This window comes from Zonotrichia leucophrys, chromosome 14, assembly GCF_028769735.1.
Source record: "Zonotrichia leucophrys gambelii isolate GWCS_2022_RI chromosome 14, RI_Zleu_2.0, whole genome shotgun sequence".
In the NCBI taxonomy this organism is placed as follows: Eukaryota; Metazoa; Chordata; class Aves; order Passeriformes; family Passerellidae; genus Zonotrichia; species Zonotrichia leucophrys.
In genome coordinates this window covers 11,477,072-11,489,898 of record NC_088184.1, presented here as the reverse complement: position 1 = coordinate 11,489,898, position 12,827 = coordinate 11,477,072, and the positions used below count along the sequence as shown (strand labels likewise).

Sequence of the window (12,827 nt, the reverse complement as noted above, 5' to 3'; positions counted from 1 at the left end):
AGCCTGGGGGGCAGGAATGTTCTGTGTCCACAGCCTGGGGAGCAGGAATGTTCTGTGTCCACAGCCTGAGGAGCAGGAATGGCCCTGTATCCACAGCCTGGGGAGCTGGTTTGGCCCTGTGTCCACACCTTGGGGAAATGGCTGGCCCTGTGTCCACAGCCTGGTGTGCAGGCCTGGCCCCTGATGCCCTGCTCATCACCAGATCCCCACCCTCACAGTGGCCCTCACGCTGTGTGGGTAATTCAGGCTCACAGGGGGGTTATTAAAACCCATTCAGAGCTAATGTCAGCCAGCTCCGTGTTAATGTCAGTGCCTGAGAGGCACAGCAGGGGTGGGTGGAGAAGGACTTTGATTTCCCCACTCGAATTTCCAAGCAGGGTGGACTTGGCAGGCAGTGATGGGGAATGGGGAGTGCTGGTGGATGGAGGGTGCAGTGCCACATGTCACACAGCAGACAGGTGGGACTCGCAGCCTAATCCCAGCAGCACAAACATTTCACTCCATGTTTTGCCTGACAGCATCTCTCCCTGGCTGGCCATTCCAGAGGCATGTTATCTGCCAGCATCCCAGCAGGTGAGGCTGCCTGAGCAGTCAGCTCTGCACAGGGGCTGGGAAGGGGCTGCTGGTGTTGCTCCACGTAGGACTCCATCAGGTATTTCAGGTGGATTGGGCATCACACCCAGGTGCATTTGGAGCTTCAAACCACATGCCCCATCTTCTGCACTGACTCACAGCCCCCCAAATCTGCTGGGGCTCAAAGCAGGGCTGCAGTTTACTGTGAGTGCAAGCCATCCCCCGGATTTTGAAAAAATCCGGGTAATTTCAGGATGTGGCCAGCATCGTGCAGGCTAAGATAAGAGTAATCAGAGCTCGGGGCTGTAAGCCGATTCCTTGGATATGACAGGAAGGAATTAGCCCGGTGTCCCCGCCCTCCCTCCAGGCAGCGTTTGCACACATGGGCACACACCTGGCAGGGGGCTGAGCCACGGGACACGTGTGTGTGTGTGTGTCCTGATGCTGGCCGGGGACAGGGTGACAGGGATGCTGGGCAGGCAGCACACAAATCCCACAGGCAGAAGAAGGGGCACAGACAGCAAAGGAAATCTGCTCCAACTATCATTCACAGGGCAGGTATTGCCCCCACACCTCCGTGCACTGGCACAGCAGTGCTGGAACCCCCAGATCTCCTTCCCAGGAGCTCCTGCCCTGGTTCTCCCCTGTTTTCAGCATCTGGGATTCCTCCACCTTGGCTGGAAATGCATTGCAGTCTCTTAATAGCTCATCCTGTCTGGAGCTTTTCCTTGTGTGTAAATACAGTGTGTATAACAGTGGCCTCATTTCCCACTATAGGAGTGCATCAGACACAGCTAAAGGAACTGAGGATGGCTAAAATGGTCCACATTTAACATTTGGTTATGTAGGCTGAATATTTCAGTGAGTTTTTAGGTTAGAAGGTTCTGTAAATGGAGCCTGACCTCCTAGACAGTGAATTTTACCCAGGGATTTAAATCAAGTCTGACCATTAAGCTTCATCCTTCTGACAGATAAAAATTAGTCCAGTTCATAAGCAAGGGGGACAGCTGCTGAAGGCAGACTGGGCACAAGCCACAAGATCAAAGTGTTGAACAACATCTCTGAAGGGCAGCAGATCCTGCCTGATGATACAGCACAAACCAGGTTATTTTGCTTTAGCCTGTCTGATTTGTGAAATGAGGGTAACAAGCAGTTCTGAGGTCAAAGCCAGTGTTCAAAAGCAATATTTGGTGCTGCTGTTTTCACCTAGAAAATAGCTGCTATTCAAAAACCAGTGGTATTAGAGAAAAATGAAACTTTAGTGGTTGCCAGCTATTGGCCAGATGGGTCAGTGAGGTGGTTTGGGGTGGCAGGATGACTGAGATGTGTGGCACTAGCAGCCCCTAGTCCCATCCTGTGTCCCTGGGGAGAGGGGCCACAGGGGTGGGAAGGAGCTGCATCTCCCTGCAGCTGGCATCTCGTGCCACGTGGCAGGTTACCAAGCAGCTGAGAGCGGGAGATGATTTTCTTTTGCCAGTTTTCTAATTTATCTAATGAGCAAGAAAATAAATCAAGCTGACAGACACCCAGGTGGTTTTGGGCCTCAGCTCCTCACAGTCCCCTTGTTCTCCCAGCCCATTTTATAAGAGGGTTGCAACCCCAGGACACTGCACTAACTCCTGCTATAATCTTTTCTTTACCAACGTCACTTAGCAGATGGAGTCATTTAGATGTGCTCACGTTTAAATGAGTGCCTTGCCCTGAAAGGGACAGAGCTGGGGCTGCTGGCAAGGATTTTGGGATCGTTAGCCTAGAAAATGCTTAGCAGGGGAAGCAGTTGGCAGGCAGATTTCACGGACATGGCACCGCTGTCCTCTGCCAGCAAAATTACAAGGCTGAAATCCTGGAGCTGGATGGGGCCAAAGCGTTCACAGCAAACAATTTAATTGATGAATGAAGTGAATTGCCCAGGAGACAGGTTTTAGTCATCTCCTCACTGCATGAGGCTGCTTGGAGAAGGGTTTGCACAGTCGGGTGTGGCCTGGGATGGGCTGGCTGGTGTTGTATTTGGGTTCCCCTCAGATGAAGGAAGGAAGGAGTGACAAATCTGATTCCATGTTCTCAGAAGGCTAATTTATTATTTTATGATACTATATAATATTAAATAATGCTATATAAACTATACTAGAGAATACAGAAAGGATACTTACAGAAGGCTAAAAGATAATAATGAAAACTTGTGACTCTCTCCAGATCCTGACACAGCTTGCCACTGATTGGCCAAAGAGTCAAAATAATTCACAGAAAACCAATGAAACAATCACCTGTTGATAAACAATCTCCAAACACATTCCAAAGGAGCAAAACACAGGAGAAGCATATCAGATAATTATTGTTTTCCTTTTTCTCTTAGGCTTCTCAGCTCGCCAGGAGAAAAATCCTGGGTGAAGGGATTTTTCAGAAAACATGAATGCCACAGGCTGGGGTTCCACATGGTGGGAACCTTCACCAGAGCCCCCTGGGCACCTCCTGCCCAGTGCAGTGAGCCTGGCTACCTCCAGGCTTGCCAATCCAAGGTACTTACAGCTGTCACTGCTCCTAAGCCCTCTTAGCTGGACCAGTGATGGGACCATGCAGGAGATCTCAGCATTCAGTGCTGGAAAAGGAGCCAGCACAATGCAAGGAAGAGCAGCACCAATCTAAACAGCAAAAGCTGCTTTTCAGCTCCTGCAAGAAATTCCACAGCAGCCTCAGAGGTCTCTCCTCTCCAGCTCCCTGACCTCCTGCACAAGGCTACCTCCATAAACTCCTTTCATTTGCTCTAATAAAGTTAACTAGTCCTCCAGCTCTTCCAAGGAGAATAGGCATAAAAATGTGCATTGAGATGAATGCTTACAACCCTTGAAAATACCTCTTGCTTGTGAAAAGGCTTCTGAGGAATGAATAGAAGGGACAATGATTACCAGAAAAGGAGGAAATATTGTTCATGCTGCCTGGGAAGCGCTTGACCCTTACAAAGGCTGGAGAGAAAAGGAGGAAGAAGGCAGGGAGCTGAGACACTAATGGCAATCATTGCTCTGTTGGGAGCAATATCTCACAATGTCCATGGAGATCAATCCCAGATTATTCAGCCTAATAGTCCTCAAAACAAACTCTAATTCTGCTCCTTTGTGGCAGGCATGAAGCTTTCTCTGCAAGGCCCATTTTACATCTTAGGTAACTCAGTGCTGGATGGTGTAACACTCCATTGTGAAATCCCTGCAGGAGCCTTTGATGCCAGCATCTTCCAGACGAGATGTAGAGCTTATCAGCTCAAATAACACAACTGTCTTTTATCCTTTGTGTCCCAAGCCTGCTGTTTTGGCACTTATATTTGTAATTTATTGCCTGGCTCTGGGTCTGGATCCATCTGGACAGGCAAACTGTCTATCTGTCTGCATTGCTGAGATATTTGTGTCTGCCCCAAGGGACCTGAGCACCTAAGCTCTGCTTATCTTCATTGATGCTGAGGTTCCTAATTGCTTAAAAGTCATTTTGGAAAGGTGGTCTTAAGGGCAGTAGGCTTGTAGATGCTTTCAAAATGACTTCCCCCAGGCCAGGCTGTCCATCTTTCCCTGGGACTGCATCTCTGGTTTGGCTTCCAGACATGCCTGTGAGCCTCCAGCCCTGCTGTCCCTCCCTTCCAGATCAGTGCCAGCCCACAGCCCTGCCTGCCTTTCACCAGCACTACATTTTCTTCAAAAACGGACAAATGAGGTGGAAGAAGAAAAGGTGAAAACATGATAATAGCTGTGGGAAAAGGCCACTGCTAAAGATTTGACAATGCTGGAAATAGAGGCTCAGAGAAAAGTTTTTTCTCCAAAAATTATTCTTTTCAATCTCAACAGCACACTGAAGAGAAGTTAAGGCACACTTTTTAGCACCTTTTGTACTCAAATTCAAAATTCACATGTCTAACCAAGCAATAACAGAAATAATCTTTTTTTATCCAGCTGCACATTTTGCTACAGAAATTTGTTTCCATTAAGCTATTCCCTTTTGTCCTCTTAGAAAGCATCTTTTAAATAATAACAGTGTAAAAAAAAAATTACACACTACCCAAAAAACTCAACCCTGTCAACCGTGCACTTTTATACAAAAGTTATCTCCTTCTTTCAATGGATTGATGAAAACTCTTTTCATAATGTCAAGGTGGAGATGAGAAAGAGAGAGAAAATTTCAAAGTGCCCAGCACAGCTAGTCATTTGAACAGGGAACAGGGGGCAAAATCTGGTCTTAGAAAACTGAGCTACAGCTCCAACATGAACCTGATATTCTTTTTCTGCTTTGTAAAACACAATTTTGTAGAAGCTGGGATGGAGGCACGCACTGCACTTCTCATCTGCAGGGGAGAAATAATGTGCTTTTTCTTTATTCCCTAAACCTCAAAAGAAGAATTTGAACTCAATCTTTAAAAAAATAAAAATCAAACATGCAACCACGATAAGTCTCACTGCTGCCACGCTTTCAGGAGTGCAGCTCAGGGATTCCCCAGGAAGGCCAGACTTGGAGAAGAGCCTCACCAGGAACCCCCCCATGATCAGCAGTGTGAAACACAGCCCTGTCCCATTCTTTCCTGCTGGGAATGAGTGCCAGAGGCTCCCCTTCCCCATCCACCCCGGGAGGATTTCCCAGCACTCAGCCCTCTCCAGAGGGACCTGCTCCATCCCTGCTGGCTCTCTCCCACAGGCAGCTCCTCCTCTCACCCCAGAGATGCCACCCCTCACCTCTGAGCCCGTGTGTCACTGCAGGTCCCAGCCACAGCCCTGGATGTGTCCTAGTTGTTGTCCTCAGGGGCTGGGAGGCTCGCTGGACACGGCATTCAGGATCTCACGGGTGGTCACCAAGCCCAGTGTTTAACCTGCAAGGAGAAAAGAGAAAGCATAAGAGGGAGTTTCAGCAAAGGGGATAAAAGATTGATTGATGGCTTGATTAATACCAAGCCATCCCAGGGACAGAACAGCTGCTTAAGCCATGGATCAAATGCAGAGACACAGGAACCAGAGGTGAAGGGGATGAAGAGCACAGGGAGGTCCAAATGAGAGCAGCTGCTCAACAGAGTAACTCAAAGGGAAAAGAAATCCACTTGCCAGTGGATTTGGGACCGTGAGAAATGCTGGAAGGGAACCTGGGACTGAAGTAAAAAGAATGGGACAAATGCCAGACAAGGATGGAAAGAGATGCAGGGAAGAAGGATAGCTCTGGGCATGGCCAGGGCAGATGGTGCAAAACATCAATGCAGAGCTCCTGGAGGAGTGAGGAGCCACTGCCACCACCAGCACCAGCCACCCAGCACATGCAGCCTTTAATAAGTTTAATAATCCCTGTTACTCCTGAAGATAGGTCTCATAAATGTATTTTGATATCTTAAGTGTGATTTTATTTTTCTCAGTGGTCAGCTCCCACACCTTCACTGTTTTTCTGTTACTTTTGGACGCCTGGCTGGCCAGGGCTCTCTCTGCTTCCCACTGCTGTCAGCTCCTGCTCACCCATGATGCCAAACAACCAGTACAGCAAGAAGAAGTGACACTGAGGGTAACAGTACTCATCTTTGTGATATCCAATGTCTTCTTTTATTATCATCTGCACAGTAACAATAATAGCAATATTGGTGACAACCATTTTGTTACTCCTCTTGTTGGTAATATTCAGACATGACCTAAGAGGTGTTTCAGAAAGACAACACAAATCCTGTGCAAGATCCAGGAGAATGGGGCAGTTAATTAAATGTCAGAGTGATGGACAGAGCTGGGACAAGCCTGGAACAATATCAGAGAGCTGGACAACCTCTGGCAGGCACAGGGAGATGGATGGATCTGGGACACGTCCCAGACCTCTCCCCTAGCAGACACAGAATCCTCCTACCCCCCACATCTTTAAAAACAACATTGTTCCCTCTCTGTCACTTCATTGACTTATGCAGGTGAGGAAATTTCCTGGGGAAAGCTGCCTTCCAAGCCATGTCACTGATCACAGCCTGATCTAATGACATTTTTATACCTCCAAATTGTGCAAAGAAAATAAAGAGCCCCATTGAAAATGACAGTGTCTTAGAAGTGTGTTTTACCAGCCGATGTGTGAACTCACAGCAGGTAGGGGTTTATTTTGCAGAAGATTTCTTGTCATTTTTTCCAAACTAGACATTCATAAGAGAGGCAGGTGGTGGCCAGGGACTATGGAGAGAGAATGGCAGCCGGAGGGTGTTCCAAAACTCCAAGAATATTAGAGAACAAAAGGAAGCCTGTGACAGATACTGGGCAATCTGTAAGCCATCAGGAAGAGTGCAGAGCATAATAGACTAATCAATCAGGCAGACAAGGGTGAGGTGTCACGGGGAGGCAATGGGTAGTTGGAGGTCAGTTATGAAATATAATCTCTAAATTGGAAGGAGAAGAGCAGTAGCACAAGAACAATGACAGGTGTTTGAATGCAGGTAGGTGAACACTGGATTGGTGATTTCCAGGAGAGTGAATGCTGGATGGGAATATTATGGGGGTAAGGAAAAATAAGCTGGTATTTTAGAGACAGGCACATATTCTGTGAAGTGAAAGGCTGAGCTGGCGAGACTTTAAAGTGCTGTTCCATTTCAGAAAATGCTGCTGGAAGACAGACAGTGGGGCTCCTGGTGCTTATTCCTCTGGGTTTCCAGACAAAGTTTGTCAGGGTAGAAGCAAAACAAAAGAAAGGGATGCTTTTCCTAAGCATAAGTCCTGCAAATAACAGCTGGGATCTGAAAGCCAGGCCAGAGCCTTTCTAGCTGGTGCTTTCTCATCAGCATGAGTAATCTCTAATCTAGTTAGCAGAGATGCAGGGAAGTTGCACACTGCCACGCATGAGAAGATGGGGATTCTGCAGGTGAATTTAATTACTCCTTCCACAGAGAAAGTGGGAGTCAATAAGGCACCACTCACCCTCCATTAGCTAACTGGGCTGGCATCATTTACTAACAGGGCAGCATCATTTACTGCTCTCTCTAAGCTAAGAGGGAACAGCCCTGTTACACCCAAATAAAAACTTGACTTAACATTAAGTAATTTCTACCAACACTCTTCTGACCTTAACTGCATGTTCCAAAGATGTCACACAGTCCTTCTAAGAACAGTTAGACCCAAGCAATTAGAGCTGAATGAACAATTTCTAAAGAAAAATCATTTGGCAAACTTCACCTCATTTTATGCTCAGGAAACATTCACACACAGATTGCAAAGTCCTCACATTTCTTTTTCAATGGATATAACTTGCTGGTTTTTTCCACTGAGCAAACAGCAACGTTACAGTTCATTGAAAAATCTGCAATCAAGCACAGGCTGGGTGGATGGGTTCCGCCAGACACGTGGTGCTGTTCCTCCGTTCTTCCATTGGGTGAGGAATCAGAGGAGCTCCAAGAAATGCAAATCAGGACTGTTACCTCTCTTGTTTGAAATTCCCTTTTGCCAAATCTGTCAGTGCTGGAGCACATTTACTGGGCTGAGCCATGGATATGGGCAATGTGGGAAGGGAGCCAGCCTCTGTAACTGATGGGGAGAGCTATTCACCAAGGACACAGTGGAGAACCTGGAGACCTTTAGATGATGACCCTGACTCCCTTAAACCCTTTTTGGAAGAGACCTCTAAGATCATCGAGTCCAACCTCTGCCCTAACACCTCAACCAGACGACAGCACCAAGTGCCATGTCCAGTCTTTTTTTAAACACATCCAGAGATGGTGATTCCAACACCTTCCTGGGGAGAGCATTCCAGTACTTTGTTATTCTTTCAGTGAATAATTTTTCCGTGCCCAGTGCTGGCCAGGGCTGTGGAGGAAGGGGCACAGGTGAGCAGCCCAGGAGGTGGAAGCACTGGTGAGGCTGGACCAAGGCTGGGAGAAGAAGCTGAGAACAAAGTGTGCTGTAACACCCAGGGGGATAAGGGAGTGTGGAGCAATAACTCAGGCTCTCAAAGCAGAGCATATTAGGAGATCAATGGGACAGACATTAGTCCAAAGGAGCAAACTCCAGAGAGACAGGAGCAATTCTTTTCCTCCTCCTTCTCCCTTGTTGCTAAGGATTTTTTCCTTCCCATTTAATACCATCCTCATTGTTTTTAAATGAACAGCAAAGCCAGTGGGTTCCACGTGGCATTAGCAATGTGTTTGTGAAAGGGAGAGAGGCTGGCTCCTAGCAGGATTTGATAAAAGCCTCTCCAAGTTCTGAGTGATTTACAGCTGGAGAAAACAAACACGGACTGATACAAATGCAGAGAGAGGCACTGACATCCAGGTACACTCAATTACCAATTCATCAGCCCAAGTGAACTTGAAGGGCTTTTCAAACTCTACATGGCTCTAAATTAAAGGAAATATTTAGATGGATAACGTTCTGCAGCGGGGGAGAAGAAGATTAATTTGCAGATCTTCAGCTCAGGAGCCCTGGCCTTTCGTGGGCAAAGGGCCACAGGAAAGGGGAGCAGGTGGCAGCTCCCACTCCCCCCATGGGACCAGGGAATGCACCAAACATCAGGATGATGTTCACACACTGTTACAAAGCTGTCAGCACACAGCTCTCTCTGTTTCTCACCATGCCAGTCCCCAAACAGACTTTTTTTCCCTCTCTCGAAAAACTTTGCTTTTACCTGCCCCCGAGGTAATAATGGAAAAGCTGTGAAAATAACCAATTTTTTGGTTCATTGGTTGAACTAAAAAAAAAAGGAGGAAAAAAAAATCACTGCACAGTGACCCCAAATTGGAATTGTCCAGGGTCTCCACAGAAAAATAGATATAAATACATATATATATAAAAGATATAGCTCTATGGTCAAACAATGGTTTAATTCAATCTGAAACTAACTCATGGGGAATGTCATTTTTCCCTCCATCCCCTGCCCAGAAACCCATTTTTTTTCACGAGAAGAGATGATTTAAAGCTCCATGCTCCAGCAGCACTGACACAGCCACAGTGTTTGATATCCTCCCCTGTTCAATGAAGTTCCTCCATGCTGGGGCATGGGCCCTTCAGTGCTATTCTGATACAAACTCTGGCAGCTGGGGGGAGAAACAGGAGGAGTCCGGCTGCTGGGAGACTGCAGGGAGCTCTTTGTTAGTTGTTCATGCAGAAACTGTTTTGATTTCATTGTCTAATTGATATCTTGGGGAAATCTTTACAAAAGGCAGTGCATCCTCCCCAGAGCCCACCTGTGTGTGCTCAGCTGAGGGGCCCCACGCTGCCAGTGCTGATGGAGCCCCAAGGCCGTGGGGTTGTCCCTGTTCCCCTGCTCCACATCCTCATCCCACAGGTTGGGAGAGCTGAACCAGCACGAGAGCCCTGGGGCAGTTGGAGGGGTGGGTGCTGAGCTGCAGTGATGCTCAGATTTTTGGCAGAGAGGAGACTTTGGAGAGTTCTGTGCTGTGATGTCTGTTCATCAGCAAGGAGAGCTGTGTCAGCCTCCCTCAGGAGCAGGGACTGCCTGCATCCCTCTGGAGGCTGCCAGCACCATCCCTCCTCCTGCCAGAAGCAGCATCAAGCCCTAAATTTTCCACTGGATATCAGCCCTCCTCTTTCCTCTGGCCTCCTCCAAAGACAGCAGTCATGGCTCACACATGCAGCTCCGAGGCTGGCTCTGAACTATTTAGAAGCACAGCAGGTATTTTAATTATTCACATGAAACTAACGACTCTCTGAAGCTGTCATGGCTGCATGGGGTGGAGCAGAGCCCTGCCAGCAGCTTCCCATGGCCTGGCCTTGGGGCAAAGCCTGGCTTTGCAAACAGCCATGACCCAGTGCTGTCACTGAGGGCAGAGGGGACACTTGGGTGAGGAGCACCCTGGCAGATCTGTCTGGTCCTGTGGGCACTTGCCTACCCAGCCCATTGTCCAACTTCCTGCCTGGCACCTTGCATCCTCCAGGCCAGGGGTATCAGCCAAATGTTTTTCCTATTTCACTATTACTGTGAGCTGCTGTGCCCCACACTGACAGATCAGCTCTTGTCTCATTTTAAGGGCACTGGAATCACCAAAATGCAAGCAAAAGGAGGGGTACTTATAGAGCACAGCTGGGCTGCTTCAGATGAAGGCACTGGAGGGGATGACACACTTCCTTGCTGCCTTGAGCTGCTCCCAGGGTTTGAGGCAAGGAGCTGCTTTGGAAAACAAGCCCTTGTCACCCTGCAGCAATGTCTTTATTTGCTTCTTCCTTCCCAGCACCATCAAAAATATTTGCTGCAATAGCATCACTCTTCTTAGAGACATTAGGAAAAGATTCTTTACCCAGAGGGTGTTTGGGCACTGGAACAGGCTCCCCAGGGAAGTGGTTGAAGCACCAAGCCTGCCAGAGTTCAAGGAAAGTTTGGATGGCTCTCAGGTGTGGTTCTTGGGGTTGCTTGTGTTGTGTAGGGCCAGGAGCTGGACTCAGTGACCCTTCTGGACCCCTTCCAACTCAGGATATTCTGATTCTCACCCACATGTCTCCTTGGCAGAACAAGCTCATCTCTCTCAAGGTGAAATATGTGCAGAAAGAAGGTTGATAGCTTGTGTTGAAGGTAGCCAGGCTCATCCCAGGCTCACAGAGGCTTTTCTCAGCTCTAGAATGCAAGTGAGGAGCAGAAACAGGAACCTCACCTGCAGAAGCATGAGTGCTGTGGTTTCCTTCATTTTTACTTCACTGAGTCTCAATTAAAGGCGAGCTTCCTTTAGGGACCTCAGGATTTCTATCTGAGGTTGATCTGGGTTTTTTTTGGAGGTTCCTCTCAGTTATTTCTCTTATTTCTAGTAATTAAGAGGCTCTTCTTCCAGCCTTTCCTCACCCTTACCTCAAGGTAAATTTGGAGGATTTCCAAAAATATTCAGGACTTGCTTTTCCCCTCTTCAAAATGAGCAAGAACCTCATCATGGTAACCCTGAGCTCTTCTTCAGCAGCAACTCCCCATGGGCAAAGCCTGAGAGAAGAGAGGCCCTCACAAAAGCACATCCCCTGGGTGAAGAGCCAGGCTCTTCAAGCCTCCTGGACCACCAGAACCAGCCCCTCTCTTTTTAACCTGCATGTTTTTCAATGCTAATTCCCACCACATGCCCAATTCGAAGCTCTAATAATGAACAACTGCTTTCTTCCTTTCCTTCTGATTTCATATTCATGAGTCAGGCTTTCCTGGCACTAAACGCAAATGCTAAACGGAAATCGCTGCACAGTGACACGTCTGTGTAGCTTCACTGTCCATTTATTTGCCTTTTCAAAGAGCTGCTGTGTTAAGCAAACATCTCTGCCTGGATCCTATCTGGAGGAGTTTGTCTGGTACGGCGTGGTGCCTGCCGGGCTGGGGGAGCGCCGCGCTGTGACGGTGTCTCGCAGCTCTGCTTTTGCTCCAGGGAACTTCTTGTACTGTAACTTTGAGCTCGGTGAATATCTCAACCTTTTCTGGAATGTTTTGCTTGAGTCTTGGCAGGATGTGTTCAGCTCTGACGCAGCAGGGATGAGGCAGGGAACTCCCTGAGAGAAACATCCCCTGCTTCGGCTTGGGCTCCTGCAGGCAGCAGTGGGCAGGTGTCTTGGCAGGGGGAGCAAAGAGGCACCTGCAACATCACTGGGCAAATTGTTTCTTCTGGCAACTAGAAAATTCATATACACATGCAAACAACAAAAAACAAAACAAAACAAAACCATCAAAACAAACAAACAAAAGAACCGCAAACATTTCAGGCTTCATCCAAGCTTCCTCCCATCTTCCAAAAAAGAGAGACAAAACACATCTTGAAAAAAGGAACGTTTTCCATTAACTATATTGGTCAATGTGTTTTCCAAGTATTTTCCTTGCAGACTGCTCTTCCATGTTGAATTGAACTTTTAAAAGAGCAAGGGGAAAAAAGTAATCTAAAAGTGAAAGTCAAAGGAATTAAATCTTCACATATTTGAAGGCGAGCTGAGATGTTCTTCTCTGCAGAGATGCCAAAGCTGTGTAGTTTCCAAACCTTTTAACCTGTCTGGGATGGAAGCTTTAGGATCACTGATTGGCACCCTAAAGTTTCCTCTCCATCAGTTCTCATCTGCCCTCCTCTGCCAGGGAACCCTTCATCCCCTTGGAGACATCATCATCCTCATCATCCCCAGCTATCTGCTCTGCAATCAGTGGCAACAGGAATCACAGTTCTGGGAGCAAGGACAACCAGGCAGGGCTGGAGCTGGTCTGTGCTGGCCCCTGCTCCCTGGTCTCTCCATGGGAACACCAGCTGAAGGTGGCTTTGCTCTAAGTGCTGGGCTGAAAAGGGGAGCACCCAATATCCCCGAACCCTGGATTGCTCTGCCGGCTTT

At 47.8% G+C, this 12,827-nt stretch overlaps 1 protein-coding gene across 4 annotated transcripts in view; it reads right to left on the bottom strand.

Moving 5' to 3' along the window:
• Window positions 1-12,827, bottom strand: part of ELFN1 (extracellular leucine rich repeat and fibronectin type III domain containing 1) — a 102,874-nt gene that overhangs the window by 40,293 nt on the left and 49,754 nt on the right. For all 4 annotated transcript variants that reach the window (XM_064726029.1, XM_064726028.1, XM_064726031.1 and 1 more), the window contains one exon: window positions 5,280-5,413. The gene's annotated coding sequence lies outside the window, so the exon portion shown is untranslated. The remainder of the gene's footprint in view (window positions 1-5,279; window positions 5,414-12,827) is intronic.